The following is a 15191-nucleotide window of genomic DNA, read 5'->3' as shown; positions in this document are numbered from 1 at the left end:
CCCAAGTTTGTGGCTTTTCTTTTTACTTTGCTGGTGATTTCTCTCAGCTGCACATGGGTAATTCTCTAAAATAGACCACATCTTAGCCCATAGAGCATACCTTCCTGAAATGCAGAAGAATTGAAATTATCCCGTGCATATTATCTGACCACAGTGGTATGATGTTTTTAATTCTTCTGGAAAGATACCCAAAAGGGGAATAGCTGGATGGAATGGGACCTGTAATCCTAGTTTTTTGAGGAATCTCTGCACTGATTTCCATAGTGGTGGCACCGGTCTATACTGCCAACAGTGGAGAAGGGTTCCTTTATCCCCACAGCCCCTCCAGCATTTGTTATTGGTTGATATCCATTCTTACTGAGGTGAGATGCTTACAGTATAACCATGGATTGATTCTGTAGGCTAAAGGGAAACACAAAACTGGGTTTCATAGTATATTATTTTTCAACCACCCCTGATAGATACCACTGTAGCAGAATACCTTGTTAATAGTGTAGCTTATTCGAATGCATGGAAATAACCCTGGCTTGGTGCACAATTTCATGCCAGTAAAACCTGCCTGCCAAATCCACCATCACATCCAGGAAGAGGGACAGCAAGAACTCCTAACCAAGGAACTGAGACTGGATCAGACTCTGCAAGAATGCTTGTAACTTGGCAGAAAAAAGTCCTGAGTCTGAGTTAGGCTCAGTATTGGAGTGGAGGGGGAGGTGAGAGGAATTACTCAGGTGTGAACATTTACACTTTCTGGCTAAGAAGCTATTTGGGAATGATATATGCAATGTCTCATTGGAATATTTACTCTATGTTCCCATTGGACATCTTATAGGTTTAAATTTTTGTATGTTTCTTAATTTATTCAGTAATGTGGGAATATGTTGTGTTCTTTTATGGCTTCTTGTGTTTATAAGGTTGTGACTTTTATGTATTTGTCCTTTTATTGGCTCTGATTTAATAGGTGTCTAGGTTCTCTCCCTCATCTTACCTCTTTATCTAGTTTCTACAGCTCATACCCCTGAGACCATATTATTAACATATTTCTGTTATCTTTTTCTTTTTTTTTTTTTTGGCTTTTCTCCGGTACCGGGAACTGAACTCACGACCTTGTGCTTGCCAGGCAGGCACTTTGCCGCTGAGCTAAATCCCCAGCCCCTCTGTTATCTTTTTCTAAGCACATAAACTGCTCCTCCCAAATTTTAAAATTCCACATATTTAGCTCCCTCACAGTTACTCTAATCTTCTCTAGTATTATTGTTGGATTTTCTAAATCCTAAACCTTTGGCTCTTCCATATCTTACCTAGCTTATTTTCCTCTCTGTCAGCAAGTTTTGACAACTGCATATATTTTCACAATCAAAAAATAAACCCTCTTTCTCTCACATCTCACCCTTGCCCCTACAAAATATCTTCTGAAAACTCTCAATATTAACCATCCAACTTAACTAAAAGTACTACAGTTGAATCAGACCATACATTAACTTTTTTTCTCATCTATAACAATTTCTCCCTTTAAACCCCCTCCTTAGTGCCTACCACTACTCATCCAACCACCTCCCAATCTACCCACCCCACCTCACATTCCTCATTGCAGAAAAACCACAAAGAATAAACTGTCATAGTGTGCATAAAGAATAGACAAAAGAGGAAAGTGTAACTGCAAGGCATATCCTACAGTAGTGTTGTAAGACTGAATCTGTGTATGGTGTTATAATCACAAGTAATTCTTTGGCAAAACATAGGGAGAGAGTTGAAGTCAATCAAAGTAAATAACAGAAGGAGTAAATACTAGCACTGGATATAGAAAGCTGAAAATTATTTATGGAGTGATAACATCTTACTAAAAATCTCCATATAAGCCATAAACTGTCCTCACTTATCTGCTGCCCAACCTTCAGTAGTCCCTAGAAAAAAGATGGGTGCCATTTTATTTTATATATATATATATATCACAGATACATAGAGGAGGATGGATAACCAAGTAAACAGAAAATCCACTTTCTGAAGCCCCCAACTTTCCCAAGGCAAAGCAAGGGGTAACAAAGAGAAGAAAACAAATATCAAGTAGCAGAAATGTATGAAAAGTTCATAGTAGTGATGAAGAAAATAGATGAGTTCAAAGAGGAAGTAAACTAAAAGTTCATAGCAATTTCATTCAGTATTTTGGGGTGAATTTTGAGGAGATAGGTTAAAGAAGAACGAGGTAACCAAAGCAACTTAAAATATTAATTGCAGATTCAAAAAGGATTTGGAATTCTAGAAAAGGTGTCAGACTGAAGTACCTGAAGTAAAAAGTGGTGAAGAATTCATAAATTTCAGAAATAACCAATGTAAAGAGAGGTGATCTGATACTGAAGACAAAATAGTGAAATATGATAATGAGCCAAAAAGAAAATTAAGAGAACAAGTGAAGATTATCCAGCAGCTGCTAGATGACAATGTGACCAATCTAAGGCTAATCAGAGTTAGAGAAAAACAAAAAATAGCACAGATGAATTCACTAACAGGCTTACAAGAACTGTGGACAAAATTTCCCAAATATAAGAAAGAAAGAAAGCTCATCAAAACGTATTCTTATTAAAATGACAGATATTCAGGAAAAAAACACCAGAATTTTAAAAGCAACCAGAGAAATAAAAAAAATCATACATAATGGTAAACCAATTAGTATCACAACAGAATTCTCAAAAGAAATCCTAAAGGCCAAGGGCTGAGGATTTAGCTCAGCGGCACAGTGCCTGCCTGGCAAGCGCAGGGTCTTGAGTTCAATTTCCAGTACGGGGGAAAAAACAAACAAACAAAACAACAACAACAAAAACAAATCCTAAAGGCCAGAAGTGCTTGGAGAGAACTCTTCCACTGTGTTCTCATTCTTTTCTCGTGTCTTTTGAGTAAATGGTTTCCTTTCTGTATAGTGTTAGCCTTTTGGTTCTTCCGCTTCTCCACTTATACCAAAAGCTGAGTGAGCAGGTTTTACTGAAGAGCGGAGTCCTTGCAGTGCTACAGCAAGCAATTTAAATATTAGACATGTATTGTCTTTAAAAAACTAAGCTACTGCTGCTAATTTCTCAGCAGCACAGTTTAGCTCCAAGTTTATTCAAACCATGTCACATACCTAATCTTTGAACAATCAAAGTGAACCATCAAAGTGTTTAGTTAAAGCATACACAGATTCTTCCCTTAAAAGAAAATTCGTAGTTATTTGGCTCTTAAGGTGATATTTATTTTCTCCCTAGTAGTTAGTTCATATCGCTTTTCAGGCATGAATTGGTGAGCATTTGGTGTAATAGAGTCATAATAGGGTTAGAAATAAAGTGACAGATATGCAGTACATTAGATGAGAAAAATAAACCAAAAAACAGTGATGATTATATAAATGTAGATTATAGCCAAAGAAAAGGGAGAAGTCTAACAGCACAGTTTGCAGCTGGGGTGATTCATAGTCTTGATGTTTTACACTTGGCTGAGCACCTTGCCATCATTCCAGAAATGATTAATTTGGTTGACATTAAAATTTGAGCCCCCCTCCCTGTGTTTGTGTGTGTACATGGTGTGTGCCCAGCAGAAAGGAGAAAATTCTAGTCAGCCAAGCCCTAACAGCAAGTCCTGGTGGGCCGCCTTTCCCTTGTCTAGCTGAAACTTGTAATTTTTTAGTGCTCTATCCTTGTTAGAAGGTGTGATAATTCTTCTCCGATGAAGAAATACAAATGGCAAGTAAATAAATGAAGAAATGGTCAATGTCAGTAGTCATTCGAGAAATGCAAATTAAAACAACACCAAGATTCCATCTTACCCCAGAAAGAACGGCTGTCATCAGGAAATCAACCAGTAACCAATGCTGGAGGGGCTGTGGGGAGAAAGGAACCCTTCTCCACTGTTGGGAATGTAGACGAGCTTCAGTCCTCACCTTCACCTTGGATGTCATCTCCTGGCTTCCAGCGCAGACTCCTCCAGACTCCTTACTTACCTTGTATATACATATATATTTTTTTCCTTTCTTCATTTCCCCCTTTCCTGTCATGGTTTGTCTTTATTTTTTAATAGTTTTTTCCCAATTTGCAATACCTATTGTACATCTTGGATCCCAGTCATTTGTAAGTTTTTTTCACACTAGTGAGACAGTACGATATTAACACATATGACTCTGATTTATTTCACTTATGAGTATGGTCTCGAGTTGCATTCATTTACCTATAAAAGCCTCGAGTTTATCCTTCTTTATGGCTGAGTAGTACTCCATGGTATAAAAAGACCCCATTTTTTTTTTTTATCCATTCCTCAGTTGATGGGCATTTCTGTTGTTTCCAAGATTTTGCTATGACAAATTGTGCTACTATAAATATGAGTGCACATATATCACTGTGGTATGATGTTTTTAATTCGTCTGGGAAGATACCCCAGAGGGGAATAGCTGAGTTGAATGGGACCTGTAATCCTAGTTTTTTGAGGAATCTCCACACTGATTTCCACAGTGGTTATACCAGCCTATACTCCCACCAACAGTGGAGAAGGGTTCCTTTTACACCACAGCCCCTCCAGCATTTGTTATTGGTTGACTTCTTCATGATAATCATTTTTTCTGGGATGAGATGAAATCTCAGAGTTGTTTTAATTTGCATCTCTTGAATGACCAGTGATGTTGAACATTTTTTTCATGTATTGTCATTTGTGTTTCTTCTGAGAAGTGTGTGTATTCATCTCAGATGCCCATTTGAGGGTTGGGTCTTGAATTTGGGGGTCTGAGGGACAATTGGCTAAAATTTTTTCCCACTGTGAGTTGTCTTTTCACTTTGTTGGTGATTTCTTTTGCTGTGCAAAAGCTTTTTAACAAGATGAGATCCCAGTTGGTGATTCTTTGAAGTGTTTCTCATGCAGTCTGGGTTTTTTCCTGAACTCTTTACCTACACCTATGTCTTCAAGATTTCTACCTACTTTCTCTTCTAGTAGATTTAGTGTTTCTATTTTAATATTTAGATTTTTGATCCATTTAGACTTTAATTTAGTGCATGATGATAGAAATGGCTCTAGTTAAATGGAATTGTAGCGGACTTTTTTCACTTAGCATAATCAAGGTCCATGTAGCGTGTACTAAATTTCTTTCTTTTTAAAGCTGAATAGGGGGCTGGGGATTTAGCTCAGCGGCAAAAGCGCCTGCCTGGCAAGCGCAAGGTCGTGAGTTCGGTTCCCGGTCCCAGAGAAAAACCAAAAACCAAAAAAAAAAAAATAAATAAAATAAAGCTGAATAATATTTTAGTTTAAGGATGTACCACATTTTGTTCATCCATTCATCAATTTATGGACATTTATGTTGTTTCTACTTTCTGACTATTGTTAGCAACACTGCTGTTAATATTTACATGCAAGTTTTTGTGTGAAGAAGTTTTCATTTCTCTTGGCAGTATATGATGCAGTGTAATTGCTGGATTACATTTTAAGGAACTCTCAACTGTTTTCCAAAGGACCTGTACAATTTACAATTCAATCAGCAATATGTGAAAATACCATCTGCTGATGGACATACAGGCCTCTTCCAAGACATAGCTATTATAAATTGTGATGCTCTACACATGGGTATGCATATATCATTATAATATGGTGTCTTTAAGTCTTTGGAAGATACATGTAAAGGAATAGCTTGGTTGAATAGAATTTCAATTTTTAGATTTTGAAGAATCTCCATAGTGAGTTCCATAGTGGTTCTATTAGTATACATTCCCACCAACAATGTAGACTGGATCCTTTCTCCCCACTACCTCATCAGTATTTGCCCTTATGTGATTTCTTGATGACAGTCATTCTTTCTGGAGTAAGGTGAAATCTCAGTGTTTTTTTAATTTGTATTTCTCTAATGGCCAGAGATTTTTTTAATGTATTTATTGTCCACTTGTACTTCTGAGAAGTACCTATTCATTTCAGTTGCCTATTTTTAATTGGTCTTTTGTTTGTGGGGGGGTCTAATTATTTTAATGCCTTAGTATTCTAGATATTAGTCCTGTATGCAAGGAATATCAGGGAAAAGTTTTTTTTTTCCACTCTGTAGGTTTTCTCTTTACTTTGTTGGTTGGTTCATTTGCTCTTTAGAAGCATTTAAATTTGATATGATCCTATTTGTTTATTCTTGATAGTGTTTCTTGTGAAGTTGGGGTTCTTTCAGAAAGTCCTGGCCTAATCCTATATCTTCAAGAATTTTATGTAGCCGGGCGTGGTGGTGCATGCCTGAAATCCCAGCACTCAGGAGGCTGAAGCAAGAAGATCATTGCGAGTTCAAGACCAGCCTGGGCTACATAAGTGAGCTCAAGGCCAGCCTGAACTGCATAGCGAGATCCTGTCTCAAAAAGACAAAAAAAAAAAAAAAGAATTTTATGTAATTTATCTTCCAACAGAGTAGGAGTTTCTGCTTTAACATTAGATCTTTGATTCATTTTGATTTTAATTTAGTACATGGTGAGATATATGGGTCTAGATTCAATCTTCTACATGTAGATATCTAGTTTTTCCAGACCCATTTATTAAAGAAGCTGTTTTCTCTTACACTATATCTATTTGGCTCCTTTGTCAAAGCTCAGATGGCTGAATGTGTGAGGGGTTGTTTCTGCATCCTGTGTTCTATTCCATTGACCTATATGTCAGGTTTTGTGCCAGTACCATGATGTTTTATCATGGTAGCTTTGTAATATAGCTTGAAGATTAGTCTTATTTGCAACATATAGCAGTTGTTGAATCCATTCTCACATTATTTTGTTGTTTTAAAGGTATCTCTGAATAAATAGTCACCAACATCAGCTCTGTCTTTTGGTTCTAACACTGGCTCACATGGGTCACTTACGCTGTCCATATGTTCAATACAATTTTTATTCTCCGGTGTTTCTATTTAGTACCTTTTCATGGACTCTAATTCTTTGCTAAAGTGGTCTTTCATGTTTTGTACCATTTTGTTTGGCTCAGCTAGCTTTTTATTAGTGTCTTCTGTAAATTCCCTGGACATTTTATTATATCTTTTGTCTGTTTAGTTATTTCACATTTGAGTTCATTGAGTACCTTATTGATCTGGTTTCTTCTCTCTTCTGTTACCATTTTGAATAATTAAGCTGCCCAGCTTTTGTTTCCCTCCTTTTGTATGCCCCAGGAATCATCTTTGGGCGATTTGGGAGCTTTTGGAGGCATTTTGTTGCTTTATCTTCTCACATTTTATTGTTGTTGTTGTTTGTGTATGTGCTGAGGTTTGCAGGGTAATTATAGTGGAAATACCTTATTGTTTGTATGGAGATCTCTCTAGCCGGTGTGTGCTTTTCAGTGATGCACTCTGAACATGGCTAAATAAAGGCCCTTGCCTCTGCCCCAAGATACAACCACTTCCATTAATTTTGGAGAAGAGGATGCCATGTAATTTGCCTAGCATCTAGTTCTCCATTATCAGAGAACTAGGACTGCCAACATTATTAATGACACAGAGGCTATCTAGATGTTGGCATACAAAAAAACCCAGTTAATAAAAAACTATGCCATGTTGGCAATTGCAATAAAATCAGCAAAAATCATAGCATCAAAAACAAACGATATTGACACACCTAAAAACCAGTACTGTACCACCTTTAGCCATAGAAAAGAGATCTGTACTTATATTATAAGCACTAACACAAACTAAGTATTGAAATGCTGTAAAAATCTACTAAATGCAACAATTATACCTCTACTAACAATAGAACAGTATTCAACAGTAAGATCATAAATGTAACTATATGCTCATAAAGTTTAAGGGTTATATGAGTAAAGATAGAGGAGGTGGAGAATTGGAGAATGAAAAAAGTAAAACTTGAAAAATTAGTCATAAAAAATGACCAGCAGAAGAGAAATTGGGGTAAAGAATTTTATTGTGGAATAAATAAACATTAGTATTAGATAGAAGTAACAGAAGAGAACAAACAAAAATAGAATACAGACAAAACAAAGAGAAAAAGGGAAAAAATAAGGCAAAATAAAGTAATAGAGAAGAGAGAGAGGAAAAGGAGAAAAGAACCCAAAGCCCCCGAAAAACAATGAAGAAAAAATAATTAAATTAAGTCCAAAAAATAAATAAAAAAACTTCCTCTATATTTTTAAATGAATAGTTCCTTTCCAGGATCTGCTCTCCTGAAATCCAGGAAATCATGAATCTTCAGCTAGCTTTGCTACTTGCTCTAGAAGTTTCTCTGTTCATAAACCCTAGAGTGTGGCAACAGTCTAAGCTGAGGTGTGACTTTGCTCAGATTTGTAGTACAGTGATCCCTCACCTGTCATGGGAGCTATGTTCCAGAGACCCCCACGATAGGTGAAAATCATGAGGTAATGGTGTTATATTTATTTTATTATATATATATATATTTTTTTTTAAGGCTTTATAAACCCTTACTACCCTCCTATAAACCTTTCCCACTCTCTAATTTTTTCCACACTTATAAATACTTCATATGCTCTTAAACATTTTCTACACTTTTAAACCTATGTAATTTTAATAACATGTAAAATTCTGTATGGGTACTTAATGTGAAGAGGACAAGGAAAGATGCTGAACATATGGGCACAGTGTGGGAGAGCAAAGAGACCATTGCTACGGTCACTCAGCCAATCAGTGCCCAGGACAGAACACAGTGTGCTGTGTACAATCTCAAATGTTGGCAAACTTGTGCAAGTGCTAGTGGCTGACTGCATTTCCACTGTGTACAGTGATGATGAAATACATACTGTATTTTTTTCAATTTAATATTCTTTTAAAATGTTTGAATTAACATTTTTATTTTTTATATTTTAAATTTTTTTATTCAGAAATAATTAAAATAATAAATATTATATAAACACATACCACAAATCCCACGATATAGGAAAAACTCCCTGATACAGAATTAGACATATTTTTTCTAGAAACCCACGATACAGTGAAGCCACAATAAGTGAACCACGATATAGCAAGGGATGACTGCAGTCAGAACCACTGGTATCTGCTGGTATAGGCAATGGGGCAGGAATTCAAGCAGATGGCTGGACTTAACGCCAGCAATTTCAGATCCAACCACCTCTGAAAGCCACACTCACTGAGCCTGGTATATCACGCCAGAGGGTGGGGCCTGTGTCCTTCCCAGCCTGAGCTTAAACTTTTCAGACACCATGGCTATCTCACATGGCTGTCTCCCATAGTTGTGTTTCTCCCAGTCATTGTGGTAAGGTAACACTTAATACCTTGAGGGCTGGGGATTTAGCTCAGCGGCACAGCATGTGCCTGGCAAGCGCAAGGTCGTGAGTTCGATTCCTGGTACCGGAAGAAAAAACAAAACAAACAAACAAACAAAAAAAACACTTAATACCTTGAGTTTGAATCATTATGTTGGAGAATATATAACTATATAAAATATATAGGAGAAATATAACTCCCAACCTGCTAGATGTCAGATGTGCCAAGTTTGTGTCCCCTGAAATTGAAGAAGTGATTCCAAGGTACAGCAGAGGTTAAGAGTAGGAAAGGTTTATTGAGAGATAGCTCCTGAGAGATAGGAGGGGTCCTGAGTGGGTTGCCACCAAGGCCCTTTGTCAGAGGTTATTTATACAACAGAGTCACAGTATAGGACCTATATTGACCTATAGGCTTGTGAGTATAGCTGCTTCGCTAATATTAATCCAGTAGGGAAGTGGGTCACCCAGCAAAGGTACGTGGAAGGAACAAAGGCATTTTTCAGGAAGGGATGGGTCCAGATGCTCTGGTCATCCACCTGGGTGACTGATGCCTAGTTGGACTTCCTGGATCAGGTGGTGCTAATTACAATGTAATTCCAAGCTATTGCTTATCCCTTGGGGAGACATATAGGCCTGGCCATTGCATCTCTTTCCTTGAGGTTTGGTCTTCAGATGTGCCTCCACCAGCAATTCTGATGTCTTTATTTTTCACTGACTTCCTTGACAGCCTACTCCCTCTCTAACTGTAATTAACTTCTGTCTAGCTGCCTATAATACTGTCTCTCAGTCTTACACAATAAACCCCTTCCCAAAATGGTGGCTAATTAAACACTATGGCAATGTGTCAGACACTGTGCTGGGTTTCTTCTCCAACTCTAGCTTCCTTTGAAGGAGTCAGTTTTGGAATAACACTCCATGCTGTTTTTGTAATTTACAATAGCCATGGACTTTTATTGAGGCTAGCCCTGTTGGTCAAGTCCATAATATCTCCCTGAATCTGCTGGCCCTCCAAGTGTACCTCCCTTTGAGGACTGGTGGTTGGTTGGCACCTCCTCTGCCCCATGCAAAGGAGGAACAAAATGCAGAGCTGGCCTGGAGATGGCAAGTTGCTGAAACCAGGGTATGGAATCCATAGGAGTGGATTTGGACAGGGCCCCACATGTGGGTTCATGCAGCCCATGGAAGCACAGGTCCTTCTAGTCCATAGATATAACCATTTTAAAAAAAAAATTGAGTAGTCTTTATTGTTGCAAGAATTCTTTATATATTCTGCAAAGTTTCTTATAATATATATGATTTGCAAGTGTTTTATCACATTCCACAGTTTGTCTCTCCCTTTTCTTGATGATGTACTTTGAAGCACAAAAGTTTTATAATTTAATCAAGTTCTATTTATCTGTTTTTTTGTCTTTTCTTGCTTGCACTTTTGGTGTCACATCTAAGAAACCATTGCTTAATCCAAAGTCACGGAGATTTACTCCTGTTTTCTTCTAAGACTTTGAATATATTAACTCTCAAAGTTAGGTCTATTATCCACTTTTAGTTATTTTTGTAATATACTGTGAGAAATAAATTAATCAACTTGCCCTATCTCTAAACCTCAGGAGTTTCCTACCCTCATTGGGCTGGTAGCCTCTTACTCTATCCATGCCTTACTGATGCCTACAGTACACAATGAACTACTCGCACTAATTTTTTCATATAACTTACTTTAAAAAATATGGCTCCACTATAGTTGTCTTGAATTTTGTTGGAGGGAGGTATGGGGTGGTCTAGAGGAAAAGAAGAAAACCCTTGAAGTCATTTGGTGCTGCAGTACATTTTTCATACTTGGAAGAGAAATGACAACTACAGCTTACTGCTGCCACCTGCTGTTAGGATGGTTTAGACAATTGGTAGCCCCCAAAGTTATTTGCCAGCCTTGATAAATTAAAATATATCAGGGGTTGGGTGGGCATCAGCAATGAGTGAAAGATACTGGTTAAGAATTATGTTGAATTGTCTAGGACCAGGCCATGTAAAGTAAATAGCAATTCCTTATCTCCGTATAATTATTGCTACCCATGGAATGCTGGACCTCTAAGGCTAGATTTTTAGTTTGTTCTTTTTTTTCTCAAGATAATCCAGAAATCCAGATTTTTAAATGGGAACTTTCCAGTTTTTAACTGACAGAGCAAGCAAAATATGTCTCTGAGACAGTAGTTCACAACTTCTCTATTGTCTGCAACAGTGCTAAGAAATGCTTTTGATAAATACAGAAATAAAAATCAAAAGCAATTTGCTCTGAGGCAGTTCAAGTGACATTAGCACTGGCCCAGCATCACATCTTCAGGCTTTCTGGTTTATTTTGCAATCAGAAGACCGGGCTTCCTGCAGGGCAAGGGCTAACTGTCCTGCATCTGTACATCCCCATCAGTGAGTACCTTCCCCACATAGAGTAGACATTAAACCAGTCCAAGATAGATGAACAGGTTTGTGCTTTGGCGTACATGATGCACTGTTGTGTGATCTTGGGTAAATCAATTAGGTTCTCTTTCCTTTTTCTCATCTAGAAAATGTGAGTTGTGAGGCTCTACTTTTGTGCAAGTAAACTTTATTCAAAGGTTACTTACTAGTGGATAATGATAGGCTAAATAAGAGAATGCTTTAATTCTCCAAGAAGTTTCTGAGCATACACTGAGTTACCTGCAGCCCATAGAACTCAGAGAAACTAATGTAATATTAAAAAGGATAATGATGAAAATCAGCCTCAGGACAATTTGACACAGACTGAGAATGCATACTATTTCAACTTGAACATGAATGAAATGGGATGATTAAGATTAAATCCACAGTGTTGCATTCATTCACTATTCAAAACCCTGTACCTAATAACTTCTATGAAATATGAACATTTAAAATCTTTATAGTATCATGAATTATGGTGATTGAGGGGGGTGAAGTGCCAGGACAGAAAGCTTAGTGATTTGTTAGTGAGATGCAGTTTTCCAATATTTTCTGATCATAGCACTCATCTTACTGCAGGTATTAATAAAATACTAATACTCAAGCTCTGATCTCAAGATTGTGCATCAGTAGATACAGGCAGATAGAATTTAACTTAATTCCACAAAGCACTGAGATATTCATGTGATCAGGTAAGTCTGGAAAATTCTGAAGGGTTTCTAATCTTGAGCCTAGGCAATTGCTCACAACACAAATTTGAACAAATTTGGCAAAAAATTGTCTGAGTTTCCTCAACTATAAAAATGAGTTATTAGCTTTAGTTTTGATTACTAGATTTAAAGGATCTTTTAAAGTCCAGAAATCTATATAGTACATTTAGAACTATATATTTGAAAAAAGAATATTCATTCCCTTATCCCTTTTGTTCCTACTGTTGCAGAAGGCCCGTATCTCTAAAAAGATAGAACTATTTCACTAGGTGTGTTACTACTGAATCACAGCCTATGAAGAAATTATTTACATTTTAAATCTTTCACTTTGTTAATATGTTACACTGTGTAGGAGTTTCAGTGGTGTTTGAAGTATAAATGTGTTAAACACAAACATTTAAAACAAATCAGTGTTTAAAACCAGTTTTGAAAAAACTTTATTTTTTCTTCATATATCAAGAATTTTCAAAATAAGTGATGGGTCAGGCCTCGTTTGAATTCTTAGAGACCCATTTATGCTCGAAATTTCCTTCCTATTGTCCATGTCTGCCACTTTGCTCATCCATGAGATGCAGTAGACAGCGTCCACAATTTAAAGAGGTTTATTTTGGTTCATGGCTGCAGTCCATGGTCGGCTGGATGCAAGGCAGAAAACAGCATGGCCGATGTGGCATAGCAGAAGAAAATCTGCGCATGTCATAGTGGCCAGGAAGCAGAGAAAGAATGGAGGAGCTGGGGAAGAAGACACACTCAGTTTACAGCATTCTAGGATTTCTTTCACCAGCAACTCCAGGCCTTTCCAGAGTGCTTTTCCAAACCAATGCCAAAGGCTTCTAAACCTCATGGTCACAACATGTCATGGCGATGACCTCACTTCTGTGGTACCAAGATGTTGTTCCAAGTTAGGACAGGTTAGTGGAAGGGTCGGGGGAAGAAAGCTGGTCACATTGTGGTGGCAAGGAAGCAGAGAGAGAAGGAAGGAACCAGGGAGGGAGACACACCCTTCCAGGTCATGGCCTCAGTGACCTGCCTCTTCTGACCAGCCCCACCTCCTAATAACTAGTCAACTACATTCTCACCACCATTCAGTCACCTTGCAAAAGCCCAGTCTGTAAGTGCATAGGGTGTTGGGGGGACAGTCTTGAAAAAAAAAACATAGCCAGAGGCTAATTATTCTACTCATGCTTTTTGCCCATTACTTGTGCCTCCTCTAGGCTGCTCTTATATTACTTGTTGCATTATCTCAATCATTCGTGTTATTTATTTATTTATTTATTTATTTATTTTTCTGGTACCAGGAATCGAACTCAGGACCTTGCACTTGCCAGGCAGGCACTTGCGCTGCTGAACTATATCCTCAGCCCTATCTCCATCTTTCAAACTGTGAGTATATACATTTTTCTTCTTGGTTTTATTCAAGGAATCCTCTTCCTCCCAAGTGCTTTAACTGGAATTTTTCTAAGCCTTCAGTCATAGTCCATGTTTACATGTTTGAATGCTCACAGCAGCCAGGCAGTAGACATAAGTGACCCAGTGTTTGCTGGTGATTTCTAAGTAGGTATCCTAGCATCATACAACATATCAACAATTTTAATTGAACCAGTTAGCCATCTATTTTTCTCTTATTTTCCTTGTTGCTGATATTAGAATTCACTTAATCTATCAGTCTGGTAGGAGGGAAGAGGCCTAACACAACTGATTTGGAGACAGATGTGTTGGTAACTTGTGTATGGTTGTGACACTGGCACAGGTCTAGTAGAGTCCAGGTGAGACAGCTAACAACCACTGCAGTAATAGCCAATCATGTCAGTGTGGGTAGTGGTAGCAAAGGAGGAAAATGTAGGATTCAGTTACATTGTGCCAAGGCCAAAGGAAGGCTCAAACAGGTCTGTTCACAACTCTAATAAAGTCCATAAGGAAACAGTTCCTTCAAAACTATGTTCTCCAGTTTTAATTAGGGAAGTTCAGGACTCCTGGTTGGTCTAGCTCCCAGGGAATGACCTTTCGATGTATGATTCTTAACCTTTTCTGGGTCATAAACCTTTCTGCGAATCTAATAAAAGCTGTAGAATGTTTTCCCTAGAAAATGTACAGATTAACATACATACAAATTAGTGTTGAAAATTTCAGAGATTTCATAAACTAGTTGATCCTATACATACACCCTGAGCTAAGAACCTTTGCCAAAGGCCTTCAGGGACCTTGGTTATACACAGAAAATCAGAATCTACTTAGGAACAGGCTCAAGGGAAGAATATTGTTCAGAAGGCTAAATTTAGCATTGGAGATTCCTATGTTTACCGTTTTCTCTCCTGATGAATTCTATTGAGCCAGACTGCCAATATCTATTAAAGAAAGCTCTCATGCTTGGTATTTTAAATTTTCTCTTCACCAAGTATCATTAATTGAAGGCTTACTGTATGCCAGGTAGAAGGCTGGTACCTGAATAATCAGCAGCTAACAAGAGAGATAGCCATGGAGGTTTTTTCAAGGAGGTGATATTGACATTAAAGTGAAAGATCCCAATAGAATTACTGCAATTTTTAAAGGTTAGTTTTCATTAGTGCACATGTACAACGCATTATAGTTATGTACGTTTTGGGGAATGGCACATGTATATAACATTAATGGCACATGTATATAACAATTATTTAATAATTTTTGGTGCCTTTCCTCGCCCACCCTCCAGCTTTCTCTCTCCTCATATAATCAAGACACTCAAGTAGACTATTCTAGAAGGCACGGATGGAGAAAATTATTCCCCATAAGACAATAAGGAAAGGTCTTCTGAAGAACAGACCCTTATGCTGAGACCTAAGGAGTTTGTCTTGAGAA

General features: G+C 37.7%; 1 long non-coding RNA gene across 1 annotated transcript in view; it reads left to right on the top strand.

The window, feature by feature from the left end:
• The window catches only part of LOC106147377, a 55510-nt gene that overhangs the window by 16290 nt on the left and 24029 nt on the right, over positions 1-15191 (top strand). Inside the window, exon 4 of the long non-coding RNA XR_001232249.1 lies at positions 13655-13739. This is a non-coding gene — a long non-coding RNA (uncharacterized LOC106147377). The remainder of the gene's footprint in view (positions 1-13654; positions 13740-15191) is intronic.

This window comes from Chinchilla lanigera, unplaced genomic scaffold (genome assembly GCF_000276665.1).
Source record: "Chinchilla lanigera isolate Chin_1 unplaced genomic scaffold, ChiLan1.0 scaffold00147, whole genome shotgun sequence".
Taxonomy (NCBI): Eukaryota; Metazoa; Chordata; class Mammalia; order Rodentia; family Chinchillidae; genus Chinchilla; species Chinchilla lanigera.
This window is presented reverse-complemented; position numbering and strand designations above follow the sequence as displayed.